The sequence below is a fragment of the Labrus mixtus genome, chromosome 14 (assembly GCF_963584025.1).
Source record: "Labrus mixtus chromosome 14, fLabMix1.1, whole genome shotgun sequence".
Taxonomy (NCBI): domain Eukaryota; kingdom Metazoa; phylum Chordata; class Actinopteri; order Labriformes; family Labridae; genus Labrus; species Labrus mixtus.
The window spans coordinates 20,529,400-20,542,225 of record NC_083625.1 but is presented as its reverse complement, the minus strand read 5'-3'; positions in this window follow the sequence as shown (position 1 = coordinate 20,542,225).

The window sequence follows — 12,826 nt, the reverse complement described above, 5'->3', positions numbered from 1 at the left end:
TCAGAGCAGACACTCTCCCAGTTCCATGGCGGTGGGAATGCAGACAGAGAGAAAAGTCCCTATGGTGTGTAGTTCTCAAAGAACCCCCTAGTGGATAGATCCTCTTCAAACAAGTCCCCAGAACTGAGATCCAGTCAGGTGGGATCTCAGTCTGTTCTTTCAGCAGCACACGGCCTCCTGCAGAGTGACAGAGATGTGCAGAGTGGTGTCAAGAAGATGACCACCACCAGAACTGTTTGATCTGAGTGTTTCCAATATGGTCACTGAGACTGTGTTCATTTTTTTTATAAAATATGAATACAAACACAAATAATCCTGTGATCAAGGTTACATTGGGCCAAAATTAGCTTTGCCTTTGGTCTTAAAAACTTATGGAATGACTGAATTCGATTTAGACCTTTACATCAGTGTGACAGTTATTGTTTGAACACAACAGGAAGAAGAGCATCGATCCAGTTCCAACAGACCAGCACAGTCCACCTCCCACAGTTTTTCCATCAGGTTTGATCCAAGTCCGGCCTGCAAAACCAGAGAACTCGCTGCAGCTAGAGGAAGAGGAGACATCAGTCAGGTGAGAGGAGTGAGAGGAACCTTTAAACACACAAATATAGACCATTTAACTCTTCTTTATTATCATTACAGTGAAAGCACTTGTGCATCAACAATAATAATACAATCCCACAGGATAACATCTGTCTTCGCTCTGTGTGAGCCCGGAGTGAAGCTCTCATGTTTTAGTTTTCTCACTTTAAGATCTTAGCTAGAAATGAGACAACAGCAAATAAGTCAATAACTCGTGAGATTCTTCTTTTCAGCTGTGGGATAGTAAAACAGATATGATTCCTGATGGATACGCTTACTTTTCCATATTTGGATGCCAATCCTCTTAAACTTTGATGTAAATGTTTCAGTAAGGTTGTCACATTTGTCGTCTTCAATACTTGTCGATACCGCTTGTTTTTATAACAATGAAATCTCCACTCTTTCAATGATCAATAGAATCAAAAAGTACAAATTTATAAGGTTTTTCAGATCACGGTCATTCCATGTAAATGTACAAGCAATGTGAAGCTACGAGCTATCTAAAGTGTGTTAGCATTAGCCCTCTAACACAACAATGCAGGCCACAGGTGATTGCAGCTTGAGCCAAGGGCCTATTTTGTCCACCGCTTGTGCTCAACTCATTCGTGCAGACGCGAGGGGATGGGGGGTTGGAGGTGTGTCGCTGGGGGACAGTGGAGGCCTCAGTATGGCAGAGGTGTGGCCAAATGTTTGCTTAGGTTTCATGCTAGTGCTCAAGGGCGACATCTACTGGATCAAACATTATTCCTTGAAGTTTTAATGACAGTAACCGGAACAGAACTCTTACTATGTGTGTTTGTGTTTTTAGTCTTAACAATGAGGACACTGAGGACAACAAGGACACTCAGGACAACAAGGACAATGAGGACACTCAGGGCAACAAGGACACTGAGGACAACATGGACACTGAGGACACTCAGGACAACATGGACACTCAGGGCAACAAGGACACTCAGGACAACATGGACAATGAGGACAACAAGGACAACAAGGACACTGAGGAAGCCAACAAGGAGGACAACAAGACACCATCAACCCCAGATGGCGACGACAGCAAGGAGAAGAAGAAGAAGAAGAAGAAGAAGAAGAAGAAGAAGAAGAAGAAGAAGAAGAAGAACTGCTACCAGCGTGTTAAATCCTGGTTCTTCTGTAACCGAGTCGACGTCATGTTTAGTCTTAACAATGAGGACAACAAGGACAATGAGGACACTCAGGGCAACAAGGACACTGAGGACACTCAGGACAACATGGACACTGAGGACAACAAGGACACTGAGGACAACAAGGACACTCAGGACACTCAGGACAACATGGACACTGAGGATAACAAGGACACTGAGGACACTCAGGACAACAAAGACATTAAGGACAACAAGGACAACAAGGACACTGAGGAAGCCAACAAGGAGGACAACAAGACACCATCAACCCCAGATGGCGACGACAGCAAGGAGAAGAAGAAGAAGAAGAACTGCTACCAGCGTGTTAAATCCTGGTTCAAGAAGAGGTTCTTCTGTAACCGAGTCGACGTCATGTTTAGTCTTAACAATGAGGACACTGAGGAGAGCAGTTAAATAATCAATAATCAATTGACACCACACACTTAAATTATCTTAAATTATTACAAAAAATAATCAGTTGCCACAAGCGTCAAATCAGGCCACGCCCCCTCCAATCCTTTACGGGGCAAGGGGCAAAATCGTCTCGTGTGTAGCCAGCCTAAAACACTTCCCAGAGCTGTACAGGGCAGCACGGCGGCTCGGTGGTTAGCACCACGGCCTCACAGCAGACACATCATCCTGTCTGTGTGGAGTTTGCATGTCCTCCCCGTGACTGTGTGGGTTTTCACCGGGGGTCTCCGGTTTCCTCCCACATCCCCAAAAACATGCCGCTTCAAGGTCAATTGGACACTTTAAATTGTCACTTTATCTGGTCAAATCAAATCAATAAATGAATGTTTTAAATTGATCAACAACAATTTTTGTTGCCGTGATAACAATTATGGATAGCCTTTGATTCTTACTCAAGTATTAAAGTTTGAACAAACAATGAACAAATATGTTCAAATAAATGCACATGAAAAAAAAAAGGTTACAAAGTGTCCGAAAAACAAAATAAAAATAAATAAACACATTGAAAGCATAAATGCTTTGTTGGCCGACGTCGTCAGAGAAGATTCAGAGCAGAGAGACGATCTCCATCTAGCTGATTGTCACTTTATGTGGTCAAATAAAATGAAATCAATAAATAAATGTATTAAATTGATCAAACTGTCTCATGACATTTTAGTGTCACCTTTAAACTCTCAGGGGGGTTAACTATCTGGCTGTCAGTCTTACTAGGATCATGAAAAAGAATAATGAGAAATGAAAAATAAATTAATGAATTATAACATTCTGCGTCTTGTTGTTTGTTTCTCATTTATTGGCAAAAGTAAAATAATATGGTGCATTATGGACAATGAGGACACTGAGGACACTCAGGACAACATGGACAATGAGGACACTGAGGACAACATGGACACTGAGGACACTCAGGGCAACAAGGACACTCAGGACAAGAAGGACAATGAGGACACTGAGGACACTCAGGACAACAAAGATATTAAGGACACTGAGGACAACAAGGACAACAAGGACAACGAGGACACTGAGGAAGCCCTCGCAGCCTCATGCACTCAATCACTTTCAGGGATCAAATTTGTAAATTAACGAGTTCGAGACCAGCCTGCGCGAAAATGATGAAAGTATATAGAACTCTTCAAATATTTTCCTCTACAGACACAACTTCCTCCAAGTCAGTGTGGTTCTTTCTTCGGAAAAGAAAGTTTGTCTCAGTGACCCAGTGAAAAGATACTCCACAGTTTCTTGCAGTATCTTTGTAGGGATCTGATATTTTATGATGTGCCAACAGAATGTGTAGTTTTTTCATATTTGCACAAGTAAAGCCCCAACACAACTATTTGTGTCTGTTATTGGTCTGCCTTGTTAAAGTGTATCATGTTCAGAGCCAGTTTGTGTCCTTTTCATACATCATTTTACAGATAAACAAGGTCTTGCAAGTTGAAGTGAAAATTCTCTTGAACTAACTGTTTTTACCGACTACACAAGGAAGTAGCCTATTTCCTTATTAGGGAAACCTTTACTAAAGTATAACAAGATGCTCAAAGTTTTTCATTTGAGAACAGGCTGCTGCTGCTCTTCTGATATAGACTTAAATAACAAGTTTATTATTTTATTCTTTAAAGACTTTAAGCGTTCTTCTCTCATCATTTTTGCGCAGGCTGGTCTCGAACTCATAAATTCACGAGTTTAATCTCGTGAATTTATGAATTTAATCTCGAAATTTTAGATTTTTTTTTTAACGTGTCCCTAATCCTCCGTCGTACAATGCAGATGTAAACTTTATGTTTTTTAGATGTGTTGTTGGTCTGCTGCAGACTGGTCAATTATTAATTACACTTAGTTTCACTACATTGCTTGGCCGTTACACTCATTTTCATACTTAACTAGCCAAAGTTAGGACAGACAAATGTTTTTGAATACAAATGTATCATTAATGTTAACATGTTTTAGATATCTAAGGGGATATTAAAAAAAATGATATATTTATTTGCAACACGGGAATGGAGTTTTGGGATAAGAGCAGCTTTTTTTGACAGATGCATTTACTTACTTTTAAAAGAAATGTCTTAATTTTTGAAAATGTTGATTGTTTTTCTTTTCATTAAAGACACTGTACTAAATACAAAATACCAGAAAATCATGTTTGTTCATTTGATTACTAACAACGTATTATCTCAGAGCAAATGTAGCCCTTATTATTGAATTGAACTAAAAATGCATTTATGTTCATCACTTTCTTTATATAGCTTTTGGTTCTATCTATTCAACAAGAGGTTTATCAAATATGAAATTTTCTTCCTTGAGAAGATTTTGGAGCTTATAATTAACCCCCGGTCTGTGACATAAATGAGGGTTTGCATTCAGCTTTGGCAATGTTCATTATATTTTATCTAACTGTATGATTTTGGGATGGTGATTTGTTTCAGAATTTGTCTTCTGAGACATTACACAATAAAATAAAATGATCCATCATTTACTGCCAAAACCAAAATAAATCTGTGACTCCGATAAGATCAGAAAATAATCTACCCACACTCTTTTTCTTTTTTTTTACATCAAAATGAACCTTTTTCTCTTTTTCTCTCTCTACTATGGCCCTCCCCCAACTATGAAAGGACCAATGAGCTAGCTAGCAGTTATGCATTGTGACTTTACTGTAAAATCAATCGGACATTAAGCCCCTCTCTTGCTGCTTGTTTTTTTCAGAGACAAATAAAAATGCAGAAAAAATAGCACAATTAGTGCAATTCAAATATATATTTTTAGGACTAATGAATAACATTTAAATGGTAAGTGCACTTGAGCTTGTACAGAGCTTTTCTATGCTTCTGACTACTCAAAGCGCTTTTCACACCGCAGGTCACCAATTCACACACTGATGGCAGAGGCTGCTATGTAAAGTCACCATCAGTATTATTAACTAATTCATGCACGTTCACACACTGCTGATGCAGTAATTTAGGGTTGAGTTTCTTGTCCAAGGACACTTTGACATGTGGCTGCAGGAGCTGGGGTTTGAACCATCAACCTTATCAGAAACAAGCGTCTCTACCACTGACCCACAGCCGTCCAAACCCTGCCAAAGTACAACCCTAATGCACTATGCTCTACCTTTTAGTAGTCCGAGTTCTCTTTATCTGGAATTGTTTGATGATATATACTGTACTCCAAATGACCCTGAACTAGAAGTAAAAGGGATAAATCAGTAAAACGATCCACCATTGATTATCACCATTACAATTAATAGTCAAGCCACACAATACGACTGTCTGCAGATGTTGTTAAACATAATGGAACTGAAAAAGTGCCTTTTAATCCAGTTAAACTGGGTTAATCGACTAAGAGATCTACAATGGTTCCATGCACTGTGCGTCACCACGTGTTTTATTAAAACGTATCACTAGCTAAGAAATATGCTAATCCAATATTGCTCGTCTCATTATTTGTATATGTTCCTGTGCCCACACTACATAATGTAATGTCAGATGTTAGGTATCATTCTAATTGTGGTTATCTCTGCTTACTTTTACATGGTAATTTCCTATGTTACAGCTCTGCAGCCATGAAGATAAATAAAATCCCACCTGCTGAACAAAGAGCGGCGATTTTATCTCACTGTCAAAACTGTTGTTTGGGTGTGTGTCCATGTGTGAATTATTTATTCCTGATAACATAGCTTGAGGAAATCAAACAGATGGACGTCGGTACAGTGTTTACAGTCTTTTAGGAACTTATGCAACAGGATGGCGGCTGCTTTTGAGGACTTAAGTTTTCAGTGAACTCTCAACAGAATATTTAACTGCAGGGTTTAAACCAATGGAAAAAAAAAACATAGATCAGGTCAAATTAGATGTTTCTTAATATCATCAATGTGATTTCAAAATGAGGAATTTGCACATTTTAAAGAAGAAACAGCCTCATAACACTATGTCACACTAGAACTTTTTACCAGTCCAAACAGAGGAAAGAAAGCCGGTTTATTTATAAAGCACTATTTATACAAAGATCATTTATAAGTGCTTTACAAAAACAGTCAAAACAGAACATTAGGAACATTAAAGGCAGGGTTGGTCATTTTCTCAAGATAGACTCTTTAAGATTTTGCTTGAAATTGTCTTCAGGTCCTGACAGAAATGAATAACTCATGTGCTCTGAAAAAGGAATGAAGGAAATCTGTCATCTGTAGCAGTTGTAAGCATGTAAAAACTTCGACCAATGTCTGCCACGAGGTACCAATCTGATGAACCAATCATATCTGCATGCTCGTTCTCTACCCCTTGCGTGAACTAGCCCACACTCAAAGCGCGTCACCGATGACGGAGTTTATACTGTGAGTTTGTCGTTGGCCGGTGTGAGTCGTAAAATAATCACGTTTTATTTTTTTATTTTTTATGTATTGTGATAAAGTTTAGAGTTTCCTTATCGTTGAATGAGACAGAAGACGATATAGTTTCTACACAATGCAAGCGATGAGCTGAGGTCCGCTTCTGGAGCAGCGACGCTGAATGTAAGTAAGTGGCATGTCTTTTGAGTGGGTGGGTGTTGACGGAGCACTGAGGGAATGCTACTTTCAAAATCATGCTAGTTTTTTTTTTTTAATTAACAACACTGCTTTACACACAAGAAATGACACAAGAAAATACTAAAATATATTAAAAACCAAGAGCTTGTCCCACGGTTGAGGAGTGTAGAGACTAAAAGCTGCCTCACCCTAAACACTAATTATTTTCATGGAGAACTGTTCAAAGGAAAGAACCAGATTGACTTGAATAATCTTTTTATCTCTCGACCAACTATATTTATAATTTTTAACTTTTTATGCAGATTTTTACCATATCTTAGTTAAGCATTTGTTCCTGCTTCAAACCTGTGTTAGGTAATACATTCTTTTAAAGATTTACTCGTGTTTTTATTGGCCTTGACACCAACGATGGCATATACTAACTTAAGTAACTTCAGTAACAGTGTTCCAGGAATGAGATGTTGTTACATAACTGCCTCACCAAATATGGGGTAGAGATTTTTGTCTAAGTAGGGAAAAATGACAGCAAAACATGAGATGATTTTTTCTTTGCCTTCAGAGGATGATAACAGCAGTGCGACCAATGGGGGGGGGGGGGGGGAAATGAATCGATGACAAAAAAGCTCACTTCTGCCAACTAGTTCACTGAAGCAGTGGCGTGCTCACTGCTGAGGTGGAAGAGTTGTATTGTGTGTGCGAGTCAAATGTTCAGATCCAGTACAGAAGCCAATTGTAGCAATTTGTCAACTGCATTCTCTGAAGAGGAAACGAGTGCAGAGGAGGCCTTATTTGGGGGTAAAATACCAACCAGGCTAACTTCCCAAAAAGTGGTCCCAGGATAGGATGACTGGTTGTATGATTTTCCCTCCTGTCTTTAAGATTAGCCATTGCATAGCTCACATGTTGTACATTCCTACCTACATAAATATATGTTCAACAAATCACATGAAAATAGTGTCAGTCTGTATGGGGCCCCGGAAAATGTTTGCCACAGGGCCCCCTAGTGGGATAATCAGGCTGTGCTTCTATAGAGGGCATCAACCATGGTTTAAAAAAGTTCAACCTGAGGGTCTGCACATGCTCATGCCCATTTTTGAGTGCATTCACAAACACTCAATCCCAATCTTCACACTCCTGTCCTGGACTCACTGACTTTGAGGTATGTTCCTGGTGAGTGTGTGAGTGCTTAGTGCTGTCCCAATGTCAAATCATCAAGTGTACTAGGGGTGTAAAAATAAATCGGTCTGAAACCGTTACTGATCTTAACATTAAAGATCTGAGTGAATCAGAGCATACCAGAAATGTTTTATTAATTTAAAAAAGAAGTTTAACAAAAAAGAACTGTGTAATGCAGAGAGAGCATCAATCACAACAGATGCCTGGGCGTAATATGTAATTCATATCAGAGAAATAAAAAATAAAAAAAATGTCTTGGAGTGTTTTTATTATTTTATTTCTATTCTAAATTGGCTTTAATTTTTGCCTCTTATTAAATACTTGTTTCAAGTGTAAGTAGAGCTTTACAAAGCCAGTGAAGTGTGATCAACAGAAGAGCTAAGACTTCTACGTAAGTAACAAAATGTATTTCATCCCCCGCCTACCTGTCAAAGTGAGACACCTGTTTGATAAAGACTTCACATACATAATGTCAGCATATTTACAGTAGATCTATTCTAATGTCTCTTGGAGAGTAATAAACACAAAGACGTATTTGTTTTTCCTTAGTTTCATAAAGTAACAAATTTACTTTGGATTTGATTATCAGATCGAATCGAATAAGACCGAATTGAATTGCACTGAATCGTTCTATATTATAATTAATTATCCCTACATTGGATAGTAGCCCTAGAGCTCCAATCGGACACTGAGGACAATGAGAACACTCAGGACCACAAGGACAATGAGGACACAAAGGACAACATATTGAAATATCCAAATCACATCATCAATGGACTGTGTTCATTTCTTCGAGCTAAGCACACGTCCGAAAGCTTCCACATTCATCCCTCAAGTGACTTTTCTAAACAATATTGGGAGCCTCATAAGAATGCTGCTAAGAGATTTATCTGTTTTGTTTTTTAAAAGTCCACCAAGAAAACAAGGATAGTTAACAGCTGAGCAAATGATTTATTTTCTTATTTTGCTGCTGTTTGTTTCTGTTGGTTGTCTGAATCAAATAAAGTTTTCCCCAATATAATAACATGTGTCTTAAAGTATACAAGATCAAAAACGCTATTACTGTACTCTAACTGCCTATTATATTTGATTTATCTTCTCCTCTTGCTCCTTTAATGTGGGAACTCTCATCGCGCCTCTAGGTGGTGCTAGAACACCACCACAAATATACTGGACTTCCACAGGCCTGACATGGTGCAGGTTCACAATGAAGAGAGCTAGTAATGCAGATTCACATGCAGATCCCCGTTTTGTGCCTTGCTCAATGTCAACCCGGGCACCTCTCCAGCTACCAGACTACTTCCAGATTTGGTCTGCACTTAAACAGGGACTGCTTCAAGTTGGTTTGAATCCTACTTATCAGACCGATCTCAGTTTGTACATGTTAATGATGAGTCCTCTATGCACACTAAAGTTTGCTATGGAGTCCCACAAGGTTCAGTGCTTGGACCAATTCTTTTTACATTATATATGCTTCCTCTGGGAAATATTATGAGGAAACACTCCATACAGTTTCATTGTTATTCAGATGATACTCAGCTTTATGTATCAATGAAGCCCGATGGTACCAGTCAGTTATGTCAGCTAGAAACGTGCCTTAAGGACGTTAGGACCTGGATGACCAGAATTTTTTTGCTACTTAACTCAGACAAGACTGAAGTTATTGTGCTAGGCCCTAAGAACCTCAGAGAGACTTTTTCTAGTGATGTGACTGTCCTCAATGACATCAGCCTGGCATCTAGCACCACTGTTAGGAATCTAGGAGTTCTTTTTGATCAAGATATGTCTTTTAGCTCTCACATCAGTCAAGTTTCAAGAACAGCCTACTTTCACCTTCGTAATATATCCAAGATCAGGAATATCCTGTCGCAAAGTGATGCAGAAAAACTAGTTCATGCATTTGTTACCTCCAGACTGGATTATTGTAACTCTCTTTTGTCAGGGTGCTCTGGCAAATCTCTAAAGACTCTTCAACTGGTCCAGAATGCTACAGCTCGTGTACTGACCAGAACCAGGAAATGGGACCACATCACTCCTGTCCTGGCTTCTCTGCACTGGCTCCCTATACAGTCTAGAATAGAATTCAAGATCCTTCTTCTCACCTACAAAGCTCTAAATGGCCAGGCACCATCTTACCTGAAGGAGCTACTAGTGCCGTACTGTCCCTCAAGAGCGTTGCGGTCCCGGAGTGCAGGCCTGCTGGTGGTACCTACAGTCTCCAAGTGTACTATGGGGGGTAAAGCCTTCAGTTATCGGGCTCCTCTCCTCTGGAACCACCTTCCAGCCGGGGTCCGGGAGGCAGACACAGTCTGTATTTTTAAGAATAGACTTAAAACTTTCCTTTTTGATAAATCTTATAGTTAGGGCTGGTGCTGGTGTAGACCAGCTCTTAGTTATGCTGCTATAGGCTTAGACTACCGGGGGAACTGGCACCCTGAGCTCCTCTCTCTCTCTCTCTCTCTCTCTGCATATACAGTACATCATATTACTGCATGTATCTATCTATAAATCTCAGTCACTAACCACCTACTTTCCTGGGAGCTCTTAAGCTCTCCTAGGCTCCTCAAGATCGTCGGTTGACGGCTTGCCAGAACAACCCCCACCACACCCCCTCCCCTCCCCACCGGATTGCTGATGGACGGTCTACCTCCCCCCACCCCCTTGCTCTCTATCCCTCTTCCTGCATCTTATCCCATCTCTCCCCCTATCCCTTTCCAAGCCCGGCGCAGTCTAGGCCTGTGAAGACTGTTTCGTCATGAGCCGGGGATCCGGCCGAAGATTTCTGCCTTTTAATGAGGCAGTTTTTTCTTACCACTGTAACTTTTGCTGCTTTGCTAAAGTGCTCATGATGGATAGGCCGGATCTTTGTAACATAGCAATAAGTAAGGTCTTTTACCTGCTTTTTGTAACATAACAATGAGTAAGGTCTTTTTACCTGCTCTTTTGTAATGTTAACAGACAAAGAGTAAGGTATTTTACCTGCTTCTTGTAAAGTGTCTCGAGATAACACTTGTTATGAGTTGACGCTATACAAATAAAAGTTGATTGATTGATTGATTAAACATGGTGACCCTCTGGTTGCCAACCAAAGTCCCTTCAGACTGAGCTACTGCTACCCCAAAGAAGATTAAGAACAAAACACAAACGCAAAATTGACTTGTTTGACAATAAATAAAGCAATTAATCAAATTCTATTTTCTTCTTCTTTTTAATTCCCATTAATCTTCTCTGTATAAAGTGTCAAATTTGAATTGTATTTTGGATTAATTATAGTATTGTTAAACCAACTTGTGTTTTTCTTACATTAAGAAGAGAACAACTTTGATTTAGCTCAGTTTGCATGTTTGTTTGTTGTTCATTTGTTACTATTTAACTTCTGTTTCCTTTGTATTTGCACGTGATAATTTCCCCTTTCATCAACCAAATGTTAACATCTGACAATTTAAACTAAAAAGCACTTAATTCAACATACTTTAAACCTGCAGCAATATTTAAAGAAGAGACTAAACCGAGTGTACTTTATTCAACATGCCTGTGTTAAAGGTTGATCTCTAAAAACTTTCTATTGCATAACACGCAGAATCATCACCATGTCTGGATAACAACGAGCAGGGGTCTAAAATCAGGGTTAACCAACCAATGTTTTCAATATTTGCGATAGACTGACTTAATTCAGTTGTCTATATTCCAGCCCTAATTATTCAGACAAATGAAATAACATCCAAACAGTGGGCACTGAAATGTGTCAGCTGTGATTACACCTGTAGGTCACACCTACACATTCACACACTGATGGAGGAGGTTGCTAGTGAGACCATCAGAGACCACCAAATCTATTTTGACTTCTGTCCACTGTTCTTGAATTTATTATTTTTTTTATTTTTTCAACTTTGCTTTTTATTTAAGTTGCACCAGTAGATCAACTGTAACACCCAGAGCACCAGTGTGCATCTTTTTCATATTGTACATTAAATTAAAAGCTTGTTATTGCTGACTCTCCCTTATAGTATGTGGAGCATTACATTGAACCACTTGTTGCCATGGGAACCTAAAATTCAGAATGTGGGCTTTGATCTCCACCTCAAAGACTTATGGAATCCTCAAAAGTTCTGAATGAAGGTGATTCAAAAAATACTCATTTCACTTGGAGCAGTTGAACAAATCACAAGCTTTGAGGTTATCCAGCAAGTTATTTCAACTATTGACAGCAAATCAACTTCTTTGATCAAGGTAAGTTCCTCGTTATCTCTCCTCGATGGAGCTCGATTTCTGAGCTCTTTGTTTATTCCAAACTGGAGTTGGACAGAGAGAAGAAATGTACAATATTCAGATTTACAGATTTAAGACAAACAGGTTTTTTTTCACAATGACAATGCACGCACAACATTAAAACAAATTTACTGTAAATGGAGTTAAATTATGGAATTATCTCAAAAATCACTTACAATTATGCTCAAGTATTATACACTTAAAAAAAATATAAAGAAACAGTTTTGGGAAATTATGAAATTATTGAGTAAATCTAAATGATTGTATTTGATTAATTTTATATTGTTTATTTATTTTTGGTTTGTGAAAGAAAAGAAAACAAGAGGTTAGCCATCTTATTCTGTTTCAATAGTAGGCTATATTTTGTTATTAAGAAGGGGGCAGGTATTATATGTTTTCTTCTTCCTGCTCCTGTTTGCTTACGGACAGTGTTGTCATGAGAAAATATTTCATGTTGTGTTTTATTTTGTGGGAACCAAACACTGAAATGAGCAAATAAATCAAAGATGAAATGAGATGAAACTGGATTGTAAGTAACTTTGTTCTCATTTTCTCTTGTTTCTTTTCAGATGTTAACAAAAGCCGTTCATCATCGGTTGGTAAAAAAAGCATTACCTAAAAATCTCTCAAACAAATACTACGAGCTCCCTGA